The following is a 23391-nucleotide window of genomic DNA, read 5'->3' as shown; positions in this document are numbered from 1 at the left end:
GGTGTGGCTCCTACATGAGAAGTCCTGACCCTTGCTTGCACTAATGTAACTATACTTTATAGAATTCTGAAACATTTAGTTGCATGATGCATTTGTAAAAGTGAAGTCTTTCCCTTTTCCTTCAGCACCACCATAAATAGTGGCCATAGTATGATTGCTTTCAAGATCTTGCACATAGTTGTAAAATAAAGGAATTGCAGTTATCTGGGGCATAGGAGAATCAAATACAGTTTTATTGTGACTTAGTGCTCTCATGAGCACTGAAGGGGAGAATAAACATTTTCAAACTTTATACCTCCTTTAATTGCCCTCCCTGTTGAGTTTTCTTATTGAGTCTCCACATGGGTATTTATAATACAGTTACATTTATGCCTTGATGGTAAGCTCCTCCTGCAGCCAATGGTTAAAGTTGTCAGGAGGATAGCTTATGTCTAAAATACTGAAGAGCACACAACTAAAACAATCTTACATGTTAATGGGAGATGGATATAGTTTGAATATTATTAAGGCACATTAATACTAGCATATGATCATTAGGAAAGCCTTTTCAAATTATCTTATAGCAAAAATATAATAGCAGTCACTAGCTCATGAGTCAGAATTCGATATCACCTATCTGTCATAATCAACAACTTAAATTTCAAGTCAAAGTACAAATCTTCTACTTCTTGTGAAGTCTCTGATCATCCCAGAACCATTCTACCGGCTCATAGAAGTCTCTTAATATACTTAGTTCGTAAAAGTTCTCATAAACAAGTAAGCTGTAAAATTAAAATGAGCCTATACGAACCTGTCTTCAAGCTCAAGAACCACAGCATCTTTCAAAGCCTCATGTCTCATTAGTTTGATAGGTCAGATTCTGAAACAAATTGAAAGGGAAAGCATGGCAAATTCGGTTGACATTTACGGATATGCCAAGCATCTCATCTCAAGAACAATAGACTTGTTTTCTCTTTTCTTAAAAATTTTGAAATTATAATATAATTATAACAGTTCTCCTTTCCTGATCATCCCTTAAAAACCTCCCATATGCTCATCCCTGCTCTTCAAGTTCATGGTCTCCATTTTTTTTTGCTAATTGTTATTGCATGTATGAATACATATTTCTAAATAAAAACTTCAGTCTCTATATGTTACTTGTATTCATGGTCTCAGGGCTGACCGTTTGACAAAAGACAAGCAACTGATGTGCTCTTCCCTGGGGAGGACCACCTCTCCTGCTCCCAGCTTTGCTCAGTTGCCTGTAGTTCTTGTGTAGGGTTGAGGCCTCATGGGCTTTTCCTTGTTCAGTCTGGCATGTTCGTTGGTGCCATTCTTTTTCAGCTCCTGTTTGGGCAGTCATGATGGTGAGACTTTCTGGGTAAGGTTTCTGGTGTTGCTAGGAGACTTTCACACAGCAAACTCCCTGATTTTCTGACTCTTACAGTCTTTCTGCCCCCCTCATCTACAAGGATGCCTGAGCTTTAGGTGCGGAAGTGTTTTGCAAATGTATCCATTGGAATAGGGCTCCCTGACTGCATTATAATTGGTTGTGGTTTTCCGTAGTAGACTGTGTTGCAAGAAGTTTTCCCTGAATAAAGGTGAGGACCACCCTGTCCATTTTTAAGGAAGCCTTTCTGACTCTTTGAAGTTGGACTAATTTTGTAGTGTTGTAAAAGCATGACTCAATGCTCTAGTGGTTCTTTTTTTTTATCTCTGCATCTCCTAAGGGTCACAATAATCTTGAGGATGTTGGAAGCAGGCCTTATTCCCTGCTGTGTGCACAGGCAGCATAGCATGGGAAGCACCACAGTGGCACCTAATTGCCTCTGAACAGGAGGTGCCGTCTCACTGCATTGCTGCCATGTTTATTTAACTGAACTGTCTTCAATGCAAGCCAAAGCCATCATTTCCTAGGCATCATAACCTCCTTCTTCTTCTCTTCTCTGTCTGCATGGGTGGTACCTTGAGAGACCAAGGAATCATCCATTCCCACCTTGTCTCTTCCAGGCTCATCTTCCTCAGTCTGGTGAAATCCTTCCCCATCTCTTTACTACCTCATTTAGCTTCTTCATCTCTCATGTTGGTGGCTTGAAGAGAGTTTTGACACCTTAACCAGGTGGATCTTTCCAATAAAATGCAAACATCTGATATTTACTCCTTTGCTGAAAAGCATGTCTTACAGCCTCCTGCCCATCCCCATTGAAGTCCTAACACCTGTGCATGTTTAGCAATCATCCCTTAAGCTAGTTAGTCCCTGCATTTCTTCTGAGACTAATGCTTGACCCAACTCTCTTTCTCTCCTTCTTTCCAATGAAGCCAGGCCACAACCTTCCAGATTCTAGAGTCCTTGCATTCATTTTATGAACCCTTATCTCTTGCCTTTGTGCTATTAGTCTTTAATTGATGTCACTCCCAGGTCAAGGTCAGGCACTCCTTTTGTTTGTATTGACCCTCTCTTTTAACTCCACATTTCATTTTAATGGCAAACTCTTTGTATCTCATTGCACTGTAAGATCATTACAACCGAGGCCACATCTATCTTAATTAGTATGATGCGTGCTAGACACTTAACCATTTAAACCAAGAGTCAGATAATGGCTTGGGTAGAGCCTGTGGATGCTGACATGCTGGGTTGTTTCTTTTTCTGCCTTGGAGGTTATATACTGTCTATAAGACTCTAACATTTACTAACCATTTAAAAGCATTATGTTACCCTTCTTGGGTTACCATATATAATACAAAGCCAAGGATCCATGGGGCATCTTAAGTTATACATGTACTTTCTCACAGCTACTGGGGTTGGAAAATCCAGGTTTAAGATGTCAGCAAAATTCAGTTCTTGTTATGTGATTGTATGCTATATGTGATATAAAACAGATTTGAACTCAAAATTGTCTCAAGTGACACGCAAAGATATTGTCTAACATAAAATAGTTCAATGTTCAATCCTTCATGAAGATACAATGATTAGGAACATATACACCTGATGTGTTTGCTAGCTATGTGTTTTATTTGTTCTATGCACAAACACTGACTCAATACAATTACTAAACATGGGAAAGTAATGGCTGGGGAATCTAACAGTTAACAGAATTCCTGGGACATCTATTTAGTTTATTATAGAACAGAGTTCATGGACATTCTGTCTTGGAGACACAACACCAAGATTTCATATTTCTCCTTGAACATATTTTATGAACAATAGGTTATAACATGTTTGCAAGTGTTCCTGAATGAGACTTGAAACTCGGATAACAATCCCATCTTGATTAAGCTTCCTCTTCTTCCTATTGTTTTCTAGGGGCTCTTCACTGAGACTCAAGAGACAGCCAGTTGTCAAATTAACACTCTCCCTGGCTCTGAGAAAACTCACTTGTTTACAGTGCCATAAGTTCACCTTTAGTGGTTAAAATGCCAAAGAGTGTTTTAAAATTTTATCTTAGACAGAGGTTTTAATTTTCCCCAAGTATATATGACAATAAAAATTAACTATGTTAAGTTCACTTTTAGTTATTTGATAATTAATTTCTAACAAAGTCTCAAGTTCCTTTAAAAGTAGAACTCTGTTCCTAGTAGATAGGTATGCTTGACTCAGATAGTGGTATTGAGAATTGTTATTCCATGGGAGGTGGCTTTTAAAGTATGCTGTCTTGCTTCTCCACTCTATCCTGTTGCTGTAGCACTGTCCTCCCATGGACAGCTACCCTCTTCATTAAACCAGGTCTGTCTGCTTACAAGAGACCATCCCAGCTGGGTTTATTGCATGCTGACATTCCCCCCATAGAAGGGTGTGGCAAGGAGGGTCATGGAATTTTCTCATGAGTATTCTGCCACTCCTTCAAGCCACTTGTATGGAATTCTGTGCTAATTGCATGTGGCCTTGTGGTCTTGGGAAGTATCAGAGTGTAAAGGCTGAGGAAGACTTGGAGGAGAGAACTCTCTATATGTGACTATAGGGAAGCCAATCTCCTTGGCTGGTGTGTATTCTCTCCAGTAGGGGTTTCTTTCGGGTCACCCACATACCTATGAACTATCCTTAATCTATCATCAGTTAAGGAAACTGAATAAACTCCTTGTCTTTAAAATAAACCCAGGATGGATGGTATGTAACACAAATCCAATTCTAACTATAAAAAGATAGGAATGCAACCTTTGTGACTTGTTACCCATGCTGGAATGGGCTTTCCAGTGTTGCAGCTGTTTCTGTTTTTATGAGATAGTCTCATTAGCACAGGCTGGCCTTGAACTCACAATATAGCTGAGGCTGTTCTTGAACTCTTGATCCACCTATGTTTACCCCTAGAGTGTTGGGATATGCCACCTCCTATTGCATATTTTACTTAAAATTTTTACCTTTGTTAATTTCACTTCAAACGATATGAGTATCTTCTGTGCCATTAGCAATTCTTTGAAAATGTAAAATTGTGGACATAGGAAGACAGACTATTTTTTTTTATATCTAACTATCTGCAATGGCAAACACAATAGTGAAATAAATGATCATGCATGTAGAGGCTTCTCCCAAAATTGTATTATGTCTTAAGTGTAGACTCTTACATGTGGAATGACTAGGACTGCATTAAATAGAAGTTGTCATTTGAGTGGGCTAAAGACTGAGGTTGCGTAGCTATTGACATGAAATTTTCAAAGCTCAGTGTTAAATGGTCCACAGCTGTATAGGAAGAACTACCTCGATGTTTCTGACTTGACCCTAGATTTATCTTATCTGAAAGCCACACTGCCACCTTTTCTACTTCTCCATTTCCTTCTCCCTCTCTTCCCTCTCCCTCCTCTTGTTTCTCTTGTAAGCAGGAAGATGTGTGTGCACAGGCAGGTAAACACACATGGTATATAATACAATAGGCACTTAAGGTGCGTGGGACCTACCAAAGTTCTGAACCAAAAATCATGCCTCTAATGTTATCTTTATTTTAAATAAAATGAAAAATTTATGAATTCAAATACCTCTTTGTAAGGTCATGTCAGGTATTCTGATGTACAATCTTTGGGTGATAAAATTTAGATAAACACTATCTGAAAACAGCTAACATTATATATATAGATATATATATGAACACTTGCAAAGTGTAACATAGAATCCATATCACATATATAGAGCATGGAGATTATAAAAATGTATGTGCATACATACATAATTCCGTTTTTCCATTTTAATGTAATCCAACTTTAAATGCTAGTGGGATTTTCTTTTTGAAGCACATGCTTGAGATCCTGCCTCTGTTTAAGTTTTTAGTTTTGTGTGGGGAGTAGCTATGTCCTTGCAGACATGGGAGGAGTAGAAGCCTGTGAAGATAGTTCCAGTGAGCTGCCGGAGGCAGGCCAAGGCCCGTTCATTGGCTCCAGGGAGCATCCTCCATATTGGATTTCATGTTGTGCTTCTAAAGTTATCTTATCACCATAGATGAACAGTTAAACAGCTCTAGATTAAAAAAATATCACTGGCAGAAAAATGAGGAGAAATGGGAAGGATATGTTGTGGAAACAAAACAAGGACTTGAAATCACTTTGCTTAAATGAATGCCAGGCAGCAGCAGAGGGATTGCTTTAACTAAGGAAGGTGAACCAATGGATTGAGAGAAAGGAAGAATTAACAAGGGAGAAAGAAGCCAGCAGTTGTCTTCTAAGGAGGACAAACTATCAGACAAAAGATGTCCCACTTGACCATCTAATGGAAGGGTTTGTGTTTGTTCTGAGCTGGATGCTTGTCTCTGCCTCTGTGCTGGGTGGATACCAGCAGAGAGGCTATCTTTGATAGACCAGCCCTTGCAGCCTAGTTGAATTGTAAATGGGGCCAGGCTCAATTCACTGCACACTGAAAATTCCATCTTTTGAGATGATGGAATTTTGGAACCAGAGGGCTTTCATTATTCTTCTCCTCAGCCTGTCAGACAGCCCCGCTGACAATTAAATCATTTGCCACAAGGCAGCTTTGTTATATCAAATGTGAGTCAGTATGTTCATCCTTCCTTCAACTCTCTCCTCTGACAATCTATTTAATAGATAAAAAAGGGATTCGATGTCTACTAAAAAAATTAGTGCACAGTTTTATTTTCCTCTTTTATTACTTCTTTGAAAATTTCATATAGTAGGTTTTGATCATATTAACTACCTCTCCATTCTTCCTAGAGCCTTCCTTACTGTACCAGTCACTTGGAATGCAAAAAGCATAACGCATTTTTGGTTGTATGTGATAGTTGCATTGTGTAATAATGACGGTAATTTTTTTTTTCATTTGGAAATTAAGCATGGCATAAAGAGGTGATTGTGTATGGAGTCGACACGTGGTGGACTTATGATGACTAATCTTGGTTATTCATTTGAGTTCATCAAAATTGACAAAAACCCAAGCAGCTGGGCACACTTAGAAGAGCCTTTTCTTGACTGGATCATTTGAGTTCAGAAGATCCATCCCCAAAATGGGCCACACCTTTTGTTTGCAACCTCTCTAAAGTGACAGGGAAGAAGGAAGCTTTTGCTTTCATCTGCTTGCCCTCACTTGGTATGGTAAGCTCATTTATCCTGGTGCTGAGGAATTCCTTCATTGGTAGTAGGATCTACTTTGGGATTTCAATGTATTCTGAAGACCAACTGAGACATTCAACCCTGTGGACTGAAAAACTATTGGATTCTTGGAATTTCTGTCAGGAGACAGCCACTGTCAAACCACAGTAACCCACTATAATATATCCCCTTTTAATATATATAATTTATAATACACATATAAATATATAAATAAATATATTCATTCTTGCAGTTCTGTTCCCGTAGAGAACCCTGACTAATACAACTACCCACCCAACTTGGCGTTCTGTTTTTTTTTATAATTTTTTAAATAAATAAAATACATTGTTTTTTAAATAAAATTTTTTAAATAAAATACAATATTCTTGGAGGTGTGGGCTTCTAATGTAGCACACTCCACCTACCAAAGGCTGTGCCTTCAAGATTCCAACCCATTGAACAATTAAGTTGGTTCAATAACCCCTTGTTTTCTTGGTCTCAACCCCTTGTTGGCCCCCTAGTTATGCTATATTTTATTCTGATGCTTGCTCCCTGCCTTATACACTTTCTCCAATGACAGATTACCATCATTGCTAGAATTACCACCAACCAGGTTATGGTCCACCATCAGACCCTAGACACCCCCCCCATACAGGTTATAAGGCTCCCGAAGACTATGATGACACCTCTCCATTGTAAAATACAATGGGAGGGGGGTGTTGGAGAACTGGCTTTTAAGGTAGCAGACCACTATGTCCAGATAGCTCTCTGAGCTCTGCACAAAATGAAGGACTCCCTTTCTCAACAGAACTCTCTCTTCTCTGTCTTTTCTTAATTGGAGAGTGTCTCTAGGCTCAGATGCCTAAACTTATTTGGAGGACAACTCTGCACAGGACTCCTTGCTGTATGACTAACTCTCACTCTTTCCTCCTGCCTATATGGTAATTAGGTGCTGTGGTATGACCAATCAGCCCTTCTTGCCTGTAACCCTAAGAACCCTTATATACCTTACCCCTGGGTTGATAAAATGAGCTGTTTCTCTGAAGCAGAAAAATAAAAAAGGGAAATTGACTCTCATTCTAGAAGCTACCCACTGTCAATAGCTCCTTAGTTAGAGGTGGGACTCTCTGCTAGCCTCCAGTCTCTGTGCTGTCAATTTTGTCTGGCCTGAGGCTCTGCAGGTCTTGGGAATGCTGTTTCAATTGCTATGAATTCATAGCATGGCAGGTTCAGCAAACATTGTTTCCTTGTAGTCACCCACTGTCCCTGGCTCTAACAACCTTAATAGGGTAATAGTAGTAGGACTCTTCCCTTGGGCCTTTGGTGTGTCTCTTACAACCATTCCTCCCCATCTTGTAGGCTTGGGAGGAGGGGTTGTGATGTAGATGTTACATTCAGGGTGAGAATCCTGTAGTCTCTTACTCTTTGCACTGGGTGTGAGTCTCTGTGTTAATTGACATCTACTGCAAATAAAATAGCTTCTCTATGAATGTTGAGAGATACACTAACCTATAAGTATCAGAGTAAGTCATTAGACAACAGTTTAATGTTATGTCCATTTAACAGGGCAATAGCAGTGGGCTTTTCCCTAGGATCTGTGACCTGTCTAGTCACAAGTTTCTGGTCTGGATGATGGTGGCAGTTGTTGTTTTCAACTTGTAAAGGAAAATGAAATTACGGAATCCACAGGTCAATGGGTAGATCTGGGAATAATCATTATGAGTGAGGTAATCCAGACACAGAAAGACAAGCTTTGCATGTTTTCATTTGTGGACATTAGCCTTGAATCTTCAGATCTGTAGCCACAGAGGTCCGGAAATACTAAGGGCCACAGGAGGAGGATCCAATGGAAGGGAAGAGGGTGCCGTGGTTGTTAGTATTCTGGCATCTGTACTCGCCTTCCTTTGGAGTTCTGACTGGATATGCCCTCAGCTGCTGCCACTAAGAGCACCACCTGTGCCTAGTCACTGTGTTCCCTTTTAAAAGGGCCCTGCCCACCTCCTATTCCCCATCCCTCCTCTATATATCCCTCTCTCTGTTCCCTTCTCTGTCTGTCTCTCTCTGTCTGCCTGTCTTTCCTCTCTTTTGCTGCTCCTACCCCCAGAGGCCAGCCTCCCCCCTCCACTTTCCCCTTTTTATGATCCCTTTCCTGAATAAAAACCCCTCTACTTGAACTCTGTCACAAGGCATCTTTCTCTCTCACACTGCTTAAAAAAAAACTACAAGTGCAAGGGGGGGGTTTAATGGGGAGTGAGGTGGGAAGGCAGGATGATGGGAGGGATAGCTAACACTAAAGATATTTTAGAAAAAGTCACATGGAAACCTATTTCTCTAATCTGTCATTTTAATCAGGACTTCCGCCTGACTGTTTGGTAGCCAAGAAGTATAATCTGTAGTCTGCTATTTAATAACAAACAGACTTGTAAATCCATAGGGACCTTTGCCTTTCACAGTCTCAGCAAAATTCAGAATTGAGGCCATTCACCTTAGGATAAATAGCTAATTTGTGGTAGAGTTAGAACCTCTCTCCTTTCCCACAGTTGAGTGTCACCATGTCCTTCCATAATGATGTCTATTTAGTGCACCTGCTGAGAATAGCCCTGCCAGTGTAGCAGCAAGACCTAGCACATCCATCAGATACCAGGGGCAGCCAGGGGCTGCTGACCTGGTCTGAACTCAAGCAGCAGTCCCTGGCACTCAACCCCAGTACCTCATTTTTAGTAATCTATTGGAAAGAAATGGAAGCAACTTTTCCACTGTAATCAGACTGCATTTTATACCTCTGATGTGTGTTTCTCATATGTCTTAGGAGAAATATATCCATATTATATAATCATGCTCCCGTTTCCCTTTAAGATCTCATTTTACCCAAAATATCTTGTTTGAGACCCAATGGCTCCACTCTGCCTTCCTATATCATTATCTTTCATTACCAAGGAAGACCCACAGGCCCACTTCTTTCACCACTTATGGGGTTCAGGGGCTCTAGTTACTCCACAGGCTTACACCAAAGAGAGACCAAAGCAGAAGACTATACTGCACTTTTTTTTTTTAAAAAGTCAAATCCATTTGAACACTGTTCTTTTTCTGGATCAAATCCATTTCCTCTGTCTATTCCCTGTAACTTGCAGCAAATGGTCACTGCCTCCCTTTCAGTGTAATGATGGAATGGGGTGTGCATAGCACTTCTGCTCTAAAAAGTCTGAGCAAGAATTTAACAGTTCTTTTCCATCTTGGCAGTTTCTTAAGTTATCTAGTTCAGAGCTGTGTCAATGTTTTCTACACCTTGAATAGCCCCAAATGCTTTTTATAACCTGAACTTCTAAATGAAGGTTCCGAGTGTTCTGTCAATGTGGTTTGATGTGAGCCTTATTTTTATGTTACAGATGATATGTTTATATTTCTTCCATGATTAAGTTATCTATTGTGACAAGCCTCAAAGCCTCTTTCTTTTTCCTAGGAAATTAAATGCTTGGCAAACTGTGGTTAGGGTGTCAAAGCTAATGAGGTTAGGACTTAATTTAGCACATGAGAACTGTATTCAATAGGTGTCTACTCATTGTGTATGAAAATATGTAAACACACTCCTTAGACGCCCTCATAGAATGACTTAGATGTAAGTCTTTTCACATAAAATAGGATCTGAGCAGTTGTACCCAAATGATGTATAATAATATACCCAGGGTACTCGAATCTGGTGTCTTTTCTTTCACTGAGGGACTTGGTTCTCTCACCTGCCCTCCGTTTTCTCATTAAGCCTATGATCAGCTTCTGAATCCTCACTTAGCCTGCTCACACCCACAGCTATAATGTTGAGTCTCAATCTCAGTTGTCCTCTGTCCAGCATGGCTCATGGTAGCTTTCCTGGCAGTATGGTGGTTAGTGCTAGGATATACATGAAATAAATAGGCTTGATATTGTTTTCCCCAAAGGCTGTGCGCCATGAATACAACAACCATGTAATTAATGTGCTGCTTTTGTGTTCCTAATGCCAGCACCAAAGGTCACCATGGCATAAAAGTTTACTACCTACATACAGAATTTATGCATATCTGTATCTATATTTATATCTATCTATCTATCTATCTATCTATCTATCTATCTATCTATGTTTCTTGGAACTAAAGCTGACAAAATGCTAACTTTCTGATATAAAAATAAGTCCATTGACTTCTAACTAAATTGTAAAATAATTGTTTGACACATTTATTTGTTTGATGTGTGTGTGTGTGTGTGTGTGTGTGTGTGTGTGTGTGTGTGTCTGTCTGTCTGTCTGTCTGTCTGTCTGTCTGTCCATGCACCATGATGTGTATGTGGAGGTCAGACAACTTACTGGAGTTGCTTTTTCTCCTTCCCACCATTTGGGTTCTGGATACTGAGCTCGAAGTTGGTTCTCAGGCTTGGTGGCAAGTGCTTTCACCTATTAAATTATCTTGCTATCTCCTTAAATATTCTTTTTTCTAAAGGAAGTCTTCATGCTAGTGCTGACAACTTTTCAACCTTTTAATACAAAAGAGCAAACCGAATCTCAACCCTGTTATGCTCATCGTGAGTTACCTCAGATGCCTACAATTCTATGGCTTCTTATAATAGAATAGCGACAGAAAGTAGGAGGAATATGCTTCAAAGAAGATCAAGTGCACTCAAAAAAACCATATATATATATATATATATATATATATATATATATCCATTGCTGCATATCTGTGATAGCATTCTTTAAGTTGATATTGACTTTTGTTCTATGTTTAATTGACACATGGATTAATTTACTACTTTCACAACAAAAACAATTTAACAGGAGAAAATTGTGGATGTAGGTGCTCACCACTTATGACCAAGGGGCACACCGTACATGTTCTAATATTTATTAATTAGAATCCTGCTCATAGAAATACCAGTCAGCACTCCCATGGATATATCTTTTTCATCTCCTATCAATCACTTATTCAGTAAAATAATTCCTCAGCCGTGTCAAGTGCTGGGTGTGTCACAGGTGTGTCACAGTGATAATCTGGTGATGTGCTTCCCCACAAGGAGAAGTTTTCAGCGAAGTGAAGGCAAACATTAAAAATCAGTGACAAGTTGTTCGGAGTAAGGCCATTTCAGATGGTGGTAGTCTGTGACCTTAACATGGAGGGCAGAGAGAAATTCCAGGAAACACTGGTGCTTCTTTCAATGTCAAGAAAGCCTTGTCTGGAAACAAGAAGCCAGTATTCTCAGGTGTGGAGGACCCTGGTAAATTGTCCACCTGCTAGAGGATCTGAAGATCCAGGCCACCTTCAACCAGTGACTGTCAATGGCCTTCAACCCAAAGCTATCATGAACTGTGGATGAGCAAGTCATACTGATTGTTCATTGAAGTCAGGGTTGGAGGATGCTCACTCTGAGGATCTTAACATTATCTCAGCAGAGAGGATCATAGAAGTCTTATGTAAATGTGGTCCTTGGTTGGGCAATTTGGAGCAGAATCTATTGAAGCAGAATAGGTATAAGAGGAAGGTGGAAACAATGTTGTGATTGAGTTTCTCAATAAGTCTTAAATACATGTGGAGAGGCATAAGCCTGGCTAACACTAAAATTAGTAACATTGCTAATTTACTCATTTACTGAGAGTGGCATTTGTAGATATTTTAGCCTTCATAAAGTAGGATTTTGGTGATTCTAGATGCTATGTATTAGCTGTAAAAACAAGTTCCATTGGTTATAGCTCTGCAGACCAGCTGTGAACATTAGATCAGGGGATGCTTTTTCTTTTTCTCAGTATAAACAGGCATCTGCACAACCAATGAAGACTTAGAAGGAAAACTGAATGAGCTATTATTTCCTGTATTATCATAGATTGACTGAGTAGCTGCCAGTCTTACAAGATTGCCTAATTCTATTTCTGAAAATACTGGGTTAGGAAAACCATAGACAGGAAAATAGACACTTGGCTTCCAGGGAGTGGAGTGAAATGAACAGTTGCTATGGTAATGCGGCATTGGAAAATCTGGGAGAGGATAATAGGTCTGGGTGGTTGATATGTGACTCTGTATATTTGTTAAAACTAACAAACCTGTCTAAGACAAAATGTGAGTGTAACTAATTGGAAAAAGAATGCAAAATAAAGCCAAGAGGTATGTGCATAGAAAAGGCAGGGAGAGGTCAGACTGTGACAAATGGACCTAATTTCACCATAAATTACCTGAATAGTCTCATCTAAACAAACAGGAACAGAGTGTCTGAGGTGACTTTGGAAAGCAAGACTGGACACTACAAGTCTAAAGACACAGGAAAATGTATGGAATCCATGAACTATAATTTGCAAGTTTATTTTTTCTCAGAACTATAGGTTAATTCATTTCAATGCAGGCATTGAACAAATCAGTAAATGTAGATGACAACAAGGACATTTTTACTGCTAGAGAAAGAAGTTACAGGACGAGAACTAGGGTGGACTTGGATCAATATCATTTCTTTGAAGAAATCACATGCAGTAAATGAATAGTTACATATAAGCAGTGTGAAATAAATATGCACATGTGTATGCACATACCTTGGATGTACACATGTACTTCTAGGCTCTATCTTTCCAGAGTAATGACTCATCTGTAGCAATTCACCTGTTAGATCCCTGATCTTAGCTTCCAATTTTCTTACACAATAAGAAAGGAGCCAGGAATTCTTGGAAGACTCCTCCATGGCTGGGATAGAAAAAATACAAGCATGTTCTTGGAGCATCTCCTAATTCCAAAATGTATGGAAGTACTTAAAACAGTAGACATGCCTAAAGAGTACAGAAGATAACCTGAAATGAGTCCCCAGTGGCCAAAGCTGAGGGGAACTTAGGCAATAAAGTGACTAGAGTACAATAAATCAAAAATAAAATTAATATACACAAGATTATAGTAATGTCAATGATTATATTATTGGAGAAATTAAAAATATAATCCTTCAATAAAACTTTAACTGTTCAGACTGGTGTGGTAGTGCAAGCCTTTAATCCCAGCACTCAAGAGGCAGAGGCAGGTGTGTCTCTGAGTTCCAGGTCAACCTTGTCTACAAAGAGTCTTCCAGGATAGCCAGGGCTACACAGAGAAACCCTGCTCAAAACAAAACAAAACAAAACAAAAACTCCAACTGTTCTACATACAAGGAATAAGTAAGTATAAGAACACTCTTAGTACTCTGGCTTGCCACAGGCATGATCTACAAAGAGTTAAAGGGGTGGGAGAAGTTAGGAAGAAACGGACTACAGGCAGAGGCTCTTATTTTCTTCCCTGAAATTTTTAGTAATTACAAGAGAAAAAGGAGAGCCATGGCTGGTGCCATCTTTACTAAATCACTGAAGTCAGCATCCCCAATAATGTCAATTAGTGTGTGTGTGTGTGTGTGTGTGTGTGTGTGCAATGTGAATATCTGTTTGTACTTCTTGATAAGAGTCTTCGAGAAGAAGGCTATCCTTCACACTACCTTGAATTTTCATAAGAAATGATGAGAAGTAATTAAGCAAAACTCAAATGAGAAATGTGTGCAAGTAATGAAAGACATTGGCTTTGGAGGTCGGAGAAGGCTGGGCCTTCAGGGATTGGATATTGAGAAGGCCTGACGAGTAAATCCAGCACAGTATCCTCGATTGAATACTGGGGTAGAAAAAGAGGCAACAGGAAAAAAATGGTGAAATCTCTTTAAATTTTGTACTTCAGTTCAAACAGCAGTCCTAAAGTGCTGAGCATTTTTGTTTGTTTTGAGACAGGGTCTCATGTAACCACCTCCAAAGTGTTCCCTTTATAGGCATGCACCCCTCCTTGGTTTTATAGGCTCCTAGGGAAAGGCTTCATTTGTGCCAAGCAAGCACTCCACCTACTGAGCTCACCACCAGATATCAAGTTATTTCCTTAAAGTTTGGTAATTATCTGAAGTTCTCTGGCTTTACATTTTCTTCACGACCTAGTGCTTGAGTACTTATCTCTATATGTAGCTGTGAAAACCGGAGTCACAGTCCCTGTAGGGCAGCTGATGAGAAGTGTGCTTGTCTGCTCTAGAAAAAGGAAAGGTCTTGCAGGCAGTAGTAGTATTAGTAGTACAGCAGCAGCCTTAGTAGTATAAATGGCAGCTAATATTTCTGAGAGCTTCACTATATACCAGGCATTTTTATGCTTCCTCTTGCTTAGTTCTCTGAATAAACATAAAGTATATGTAAGTATTTTCCCCCACAAAATCAGGAAACAAACTGTAAGAATATTTAATTGTTTTTCTGAGGTAATCTTTGCTCAAACCCAGTGGTCACCTGTCTGCCTAGCGGTCAACGCTTGTCACCTGATGGCTAGGAAGAAAGCCACAGACTTCCTTATGTCAGGTTTTACCAAGTGTTTTTGGTCTGTACATTCTCTCAGAGTGTAGCAGATTTTCCATCTCTTCCATCTGCTTTGTCTCCTGTTCCCTCTATCCCAAGTCATAGCTCATTTATCTCGTGCCATGAAAAGACGCTTAGGTTCTTCATGAGATCTCACAGAACTGTTGTTCCTGCCCCATGCATTATAGTATTGTAGGCACACACTATTGATTTAGATGATAAGATCTAGTCACCCAGTCCTGGGATCAATAGAGAACTGCTGAAACATGGAATATTCTGAAGAAAGTATTGTAAACAGTTCTGAAATTAATCTCCAAGGAGTCGCACGTGGTCTCCTGCCTTTTCTATGGACAATGGTATGTAAATGATATAAAATTGTTCTGAAATGAGCTTCTTTCTTGTCTTCACTAAGCCTCATTTTTTATGTGGGTCACTCCAAGAAAAACACATTTGTAGTATTTGTCTGTGGGATCCTTCTTGTGGCCTGCTAAGCAGGTTGATGGGAACTGGTATACTTATATTTGTTCTGTGCCTTTATTGCCAAGACTTGTCCACACAAAAATTTGCCCAGAGTACAGATTTTCATATTGATTATTTTACAATTTATTTCTCTCAACATTCTTTTTTTTTGCTTTCCTTCATTAACTATGTCCCCTGGCTCTTTTAACTTGGGATATTACTGTTAATCATTAAATGTCCCCGAAACACACAGGGTTCTCCTGATTTGTAGAATGTTTGCTGCAGCCTGTGAGAACAGCTTTTCTTTTCAGTTCAGTGGTTCACTTCAGGATGTTTCTTCAAACTCCATTGGCTGTGGTAGTAAGTAGGGCCAATTATTTTGATGACAAAGTGACTTATTGGTTTTTTTTTTCAGAATAATTTATCAATTTCAACTGTGTCTGAATACTTCATGACATACAAATGTGCTACTTGGCTATATACTTTGGTACACATTTGGATTATTCTAGAATGGTAAGATACAGATATGGGAGATGAAGTTCATTCAAACATATATATATATATATATATATTATACATTATATATTAATGTTATATAACATACTACATAATATATATGATATAGTATATTCAAAGGGGAAATATATTATTTATGAGTTAATAAATTTATATTTTCAGCACAAAATGGGGAGTTGAGAGAGAGAGGGGAGAGTCTCAATTTATTTCTACCTACAGCACTTGTGCAATTTACAGAAAATGTGAAAAAGAAAACTAGGAAGTGCAGACATGTAGCTTTAGCTCAGGAGTGCACACATGTAGCTTTAGCTCAGGAAATTTACATATGTAGATTTAGCTGCAGGAGGAATACACACATGCAGATTTAGCAGAGGAAGTGCCACATGGAATTGCAGCTCAGGAAGTACAAATGTGGAGATTTAGCGGTAGGAAAATAAGGTTGGAGACAGCTTCACTGCATTGAGATGGTACCCATCTACTGCAAAGGGATGCTCTGTCCTTAATGTCATGGATGTCTACAACTGAAATGGTTAAATGACAAAAGCTTTTTATATTTTAACACAAAGACAATAAAAAGATGGCACCATGTGATGTGATTACTAATCATTTCTTCTATCTGGAAATGTTTTCCCCAGAGAACTCATCAGTACAAAGTTCCTAGGAGCTCTTGGGTGACACATGGCATATGGCTCCATGGGAAATGACAAAAATTCAATTCTGGAAACAATTCAAAGGATGCTCATTTTTTCCTTATGATCAAATACTTACTGGTGCTCGAATATTAGAAAATTCTATAAGACATGTGATAGGCAGTTTGTTTTTCTATCATTTTAAATGTACTTTTGCAATCATTGTAATCAAGCTTGGATTTGAATATGAGCTAAATGTTATATCTTTTGGATTCCTTCTAAAATTTATTTTAAAAGTGATTCATTACCTTTTCAATGTGTGCATGTATATTTGCATATGCATGTACGTCTGCATGGAAGCTAGATGAGAATACTGGAACTCCTGCAGTTGGAGTTATAGGCAATTATGAGCTGGCCAACATGGGTGATGGAAATTGGACTCAGGTACTCTGCAACTATAGAAATTGCATTTAATTGGCAAGCCATCTCTTTTGTCATTAGTTTCTTTTTATGGTATTTTAAAGGATTTAAAGACATTATGGATGTATAATAAGATCAACATAATTGCTAGCAAATCACCAAGACTTTTGACTCACAATGATGTTATTCAAGTATTGTATCTCACTTTTTTGCTGTATGGCTGTGTGAGATAAACAAGGGCTCTGCTCTCTCATTTATAAAGAGACAATAATAGCCCTTTACTTTATGTAATGCATCAATATAGTAAGATAAAAATGAATAGATACAGTTCTTGATTTATGACAATTCAGGTAGAAGGCAATGATGTATTTACCCCAGAAGAACTTTGTAACAATTTCATGAGATAGTATTTAGAAAATTTTAGCCAACTATACTCCTCTTGTAAGGTCTCAAACTATTTTTGGAGTTAATCCCGTTACTGTGCATATCAGTAACTTATGATAGTACAATGTATGTGGTCATGCTATCTCCTTTCTCCCTGATCAAATGCAGAGACAACCTTGGAATGCCCAATTTCATCCAGTGATTTCTGTTTTTTTGTATATAGTTTTCTGTAATTACACTTCCCTCAATGCTATTTGTCTTTTTAGAAATTTCTAATGACATTGCCACTTAACTTAATGACCTTAAGATAAGCATCGGAGATCCTGACTCTATCATAAACTAGCCAAAGGAACCACATTGTTAGACATCAGTTAGAACATAGCAGTCATTCCTGTTCTGTTCTGCAAGTTATTGTAAAGATGAAGGATCATGAAAAAAAAGGACTTCAGAGGTGACCCTTCTTGGGGACACCTGGCTCTGGGAATCTGCTAAGGATCTGAACTCCGCAGGAGCCAAAACACACAGAGACTGCCAAGGCCCCAGTAACAGTCCCATCTCCATCCACAAGAAGAGGACAGACATCAGAGTATTGGAACTGTTTGCATCTACCAGAAGGGAAACTTGGTGCCATACCTACTAGGAGAGGAGGAGACTCCTGCTACACCCACCGGAAGAAAGGATGGGAAGAAGACTGTCCCGCGCGCTATGTTCTCACCGGCAAGAAACCACACAGGACACTCAGATCCTTCTGCAGGAAAGCTTTAATGCATCTTGAGAGTGGGAGAGCATAAGCTTACCAGAGCGGAGACCCTGAGCCAAGAATCCCTTCCCTTAATAAAGGCTGGCCGCGGCCGCCTGGGACGTGTTACCCTATGAATGGCTTCAGCTCCTCAGGCCAAATGAGCCACGGGATAGGCAGAGATCAAAGGAATGGAAATTACCCAGCGCCTGTGAAATAATTTACATTTGGTGCCTGCAGGCACCATCATTGTAATGGAGAATACAAGGACGGCTCCCTACAGAAGACAATATAAAAACATATTCAACAAACAGAAAAACCAATATGATACCACCAGAGACTAGGGAACATACACTAGCAAGACCTGAACATCACAATGCAGATGAAGCAGAAGAGAATGACCTTTAAAACATCTTAATGAAAATTATAGAGGGCCTCAAAGAGGATATGAGAAAATCCCTTAAGGAAATGGAAGAAAAAACAAACCCAAAATACAAGATATCAACAAATCTTTCAAGGAAACAGTTCAAGACCTAAAAACTGAAATAGAGACAATAAAGAAAGCACAATCTGAGGGAATGCTGGAAATAGAAAAGCTGGTAAACAATCAGGAACTACAGATGCAAGCATAACCAACAGAATACAAGAGATTGAAGAGAGAATCTCAAGCAAGGAAGATACACTAGGTGAAATAAACTCATCAGCCAAAGAAAATCTTAAGTCCAACAAATCCCTAACACAAAATATCCAGGAAATATGGGATACCGTGAAAAGACAAAACTTAAGAATAATAGGTATACAAGAAGGTGAAGAAACTCAAAGGCACAGAAAAACATATTCAAGAAGAAAACTTTCCCAACCTCAAGAAAGACATGCCAATGAAAGTACAACAAGCCTACAGAACACCAAATAGACTGAACCAAAATAAAAAAGGTCTCCTAGACATATAACAATCAAAACCCCAAATATACAGAATAAAGAGAAAATATTAAGAGAAGCAAAGGAAAAAGGTCAAGTAACATATAAAGGCAAACCTATCAGAATTACACCTGACTTTTCCATGGAAACTCTGAAATCCAGAAGGTCCTGGATAGATATTCTAACTACACTAAGAGACCACGGATGCCAACCCAGACTACTATACCCAGCAAAGCTTTCAATCAATATAGATAGAGAAAACAAGATATTCCATGACAAAATCAGATTCAAACAATACATATCCACCTATCCAGCCCCACAGAAAGTTCTGGAAGGAAAACTGCAACCCAAGGAAGTTAACTACAACCAGAAAAATATAGGCAATAGATAATCCCACTTTACCAACAGCCAAAAGAAAAAAGTAATGGAAACTCACACATAATTTCACCACCACCACCAAATCCAAAACAAACAAGAATGAACAATCAATGGTCATTTATATCCCTCAATATTAATGGTCTTAACCTGCCTATAAAAAGACACAGGTTAGCAGAATTGATAAGACAGAATCCATCCTTCTGCTGCATACAAGAAACACACCTCAACTTCAAAGACAGATGGTACCCAAGAATTAAAGGTGGGAAAATATTTTCCAATCAAATGGACCCAAGAAACAAGCGGGGGTAGCAATCCTAATATCCAACAAATTGGACTTTAAACTAAAATCAATCAAAAGAGATGAAGGAGGTCACTTCCTACTCATCACTGGGGAAATCCATCAGGATGAAGTCTCAATTCTGAACATTTAGTAAAAGAAATTCTGAGTTTAGTAAAAGAAACATTACTAAAACTCAAATCACACATAAAACTGCACACACTTATAGTGGGCGACTTTAACACCCTACTCTCACCACTGGATATGAACTCCAGACAGAAACTTAACAAAGAAACAAAGGAACTAATAGAAGTTATGGCCCAGTTGGGCTTAATAGACATCTATAGAACATTCCATCCAAATACAAACAATATACCTTCTTCTCAGCGCCACTTGGAGCCTTCTCTAAAATCGACCATGTACTTGGCAACATAGCAAACATCAACAGGTATAAAAAATTGAAATAACCCACTGTATCTTATCAGACCACCATGCTTTAAAGTTAGAATTCAACAACAACAGGAAATGCAGAAACCTACAAACTCACGGAAATTAAGTAACACCCAAATAAAAAAAGAAATTAAAGATTTCCTAGAATTCAATGAGAATTCGGACACAACATATCCAAACTTATGGGACACTTTGAAAGAAGTGCTAAGAGGAAAGTTCATAGTGTTAAGTGCCCACATGAAGAAACAGGAGAATAATCACACTAGAGAATTAACAGCACAACTGAAATCTCTAGAACACAAAGAAGCCAATACACTCTGGAGGAACAGACTCCAGGAAATAATCAAATTGAGGGCTGAAATCAATAAAGTGGAACCTAGGAGAACAAGACAAAGAATCACTATAATGAAAAGTCGGTTCTTAGAGAAAATAAACAAGATAGACAAACCTTTTTCCAAACTTACCAAACTGGAAAGAGTGAACATGCAAATTAATCAAATCAGGAATGAAAAGGGAGACATAACAACAGACACAGAGGCAATCCAGAGAATCATCAGGTCTACTTGAAAACCTGTCTTCCTCAAAATTCGAAAATCTAAAGGAAATGAACAATTTTCTGGATAGATTTCACTTACCAAAATTGAATCAAGAACAGATAAGCAACTTAAATAGACCTATAACCCCTAATGAAATAGAAGCAGTCATCATAAGTCTCCTAACCAAAAAGGGCAGGGCCAGATGGCTTCAGTGCAGAATTCTACCAGAAATTCAAGGAACAGCTAATACTAATTCTTCTCAAAGTATTCCACACAATAGAAGCAGAAGGGTCATTGCCAAACTCTTTTTTACAAGGCTTCAATAATCTTGATACCATACAAAGACAAAACTAAGAAAGAGAACCACAGACCAATATCCCTCAAGAACATTGATGCAAAAATACTCAACAAAATACTGGCAAATGGAATAAAAGAACACATCTTAAAAATCATCCATCATGATCAAGTAGGCTTCATTCCAGGGATTCAGGGATGGTTCAACATACCAAAATCCATCAATGTAATCCACCATATAAACAGACTGAGGAAAAAAAAAACATATGATCATATCACGAGATGTTGAAAGAGCCTTTGACAAAATCCAACACTCCTTCATGATAAAGGTCTTGGAGAGATCAGGGATAACAGGACCATACCTTAACATAATAAAAGCAATATACAGCAAGCCGAAAGCCAGCATCAAATTAAATGGAGAGAAACTCAATGCAATTCCTCTAAAATCGGGGACAAGACAAGGCTGTCCACTCTCTCCATACCTCTTCAATATTGTCCTTGAAGTTCTAGCTAGAGCAATAAGACAACAAAAAGAGATCAAGGGGATACAAATCAGAAAGGAAGAAATCAAACTTTCACTAACTGCAGATGATATGATAGTCTACATGAGTGACCCGAAAAACTCTACCAGGGAACTCCTACAGCTGATAAACACCTTCAGCAAAGTTGCAGGATACAAGATAATTCAAAAAAATCGGTAGCCCTACTATAAACCGGTGGTACATTGGTGGAGAAAGAAATCAGAGAAACATCACCCTTTACAATTGCCACAAACAACATAAAATAACTTGGGGTAATGCTAACCTGCCCCATAAGAATTTCGAGTCTCTAAAGAAAGAAATTAAAGAAGATACTAGAAAATGGAAGGATCTCCCATGTTCTTGGATAGGTAGGATCAACTTAGTAAAAATGGCAATCTTGCCAAAAGCAATCTACAGATTCAATGCAATCCCCATCAAAATCCCAACACAATTCTTCACAGACCTTGAAAGAACATTTCTCAACTTTATATGGAAAAACAAAAGACCCAGGATAGCCAAAACAACCTTGTCCAATAAAGGAACTTCTGGAGGTATCACCATCCCTGACTTCAAGCTCTATTACAGAGGTATAGTCCTGAAAACCGCTTGGTATTGGCACAAAAATAGACAGGTGGACCAATGGAATAGAGTTAAAAACCCCAATATTAACCCACACACCTACCAACACTTGAGTTTTGACAAAGAAGTTAAATTTATATGATGGAATAAAGAAAGCATCTTCAACAAATGGTGCTGGCATAACTGGATGGGGACATGTAGAAGATTGCAGATAGAACCATATCTATCGCCATCACAAAACTTAAGTCCAAAAGGATCAAAGACCTCAACATAAATCCAGCCACACTGAACCTCTTCAAACAGAAAGTGGGAAATACCTGGAATTAATTGGTACAGGAGACAGATTCCTGAACATTACACCAGTAGCACAGACACTGAGATCAACAATTGATAAATGGGACCTCCTGAAATTAAGAAGCTTCTGTAAGGCAAAGGACACAGTCAGCAAGACAAAACGGCAGCCCACAGACTGGGAACATATATTCACCAACCCCTCACCCGACAGAGGGCTGAGATCTAAAATATACAAAGAACTCAAGAAGCTAGTCTCCAAAACACCAAACAATCCAGTTAAAAAGTGTGGCACAGAACTAAATAGACAATTCTCAATAGAGGAATCTAAAATGGCTGAAAGACACAAAAGAAAGTGTTCAACATCCTTAGCCATCAGGGAAATGCAAATCAAAACAACTCTGAGATACCATCTTACTCCTGTCAGAATGGCCCAAAACACCAATGACAGTTTATGCTGGAGAAGATGTGGAGAAAGTAGAACACTCCTGCACTGCTGGTGGGAGTGCCAACTTGTACAGCCACTTTGGAAATCAGTATGGTGATTCCTCAAAAAAATGGGAATCAGTCTACCACAAGATCCAGCAATTCCACTCTTAGGCATATACCCCAAAGAAGCCATTCATACAACAAGGACATCTGTTCAACGATGTTCATAGCAGCATTATTTGTAATAGCCAGAACCTGGAAACAACCTAAATACCCCTCACCTGAAGAATGGATATAGAAAATGTGGTACATTTATACAATGGAGTACTACTCAGTGGAAAAAACAATGGAATCTTAAAATTTGCAGGACAATGGATGGAACTATTACAAACCATTCTGAGCCAGGTAACCCAATCACAAAAAGAGAAACATGGTATGTACTCACTCATATGTGGATTTTGGACATAGAGTAAAGAATTACCAGCCTACAATCCATCCACACTGCTAAAGAAGCTAGTAAACAAGGAGGACTCTAAGAGAGACATACATGGTCCCTGGAGATGGGGAAAGAGACAAGATCTCCTGAACAAATTGAGGCATGGAAGGAGTGGGGGAGGGAGCTAGGAGAATAAGAAGGGGAGAAGATGAAGAGTGAGGAGGACATGAGGGAGCAGGAAGGTTGGGTCTGGGTAAGAATAGAAGAAAACAAGAAAGGAGACACCATAATAG

This window comes from Cricetulus griseus (genome assembly GCF_003668045.3).
Source record: "Cricetulus griseus strain 17A/GY chromosome 1 unlocalized genomic scaffold, alternate assembly CriGri-PICRH-1.0 chr1_0, whole genome shotgun sequence".
Classification (NCBI taxonomy): domain Eukaryota; kingdom Metazoa; phylum Chordata; class Mammalia; order Rodentia; family Cricetidae; genus Cricetulus; species Cricetulus griseus.
This window is presented reverse-complemented; position numbering follows the sequence as displayed.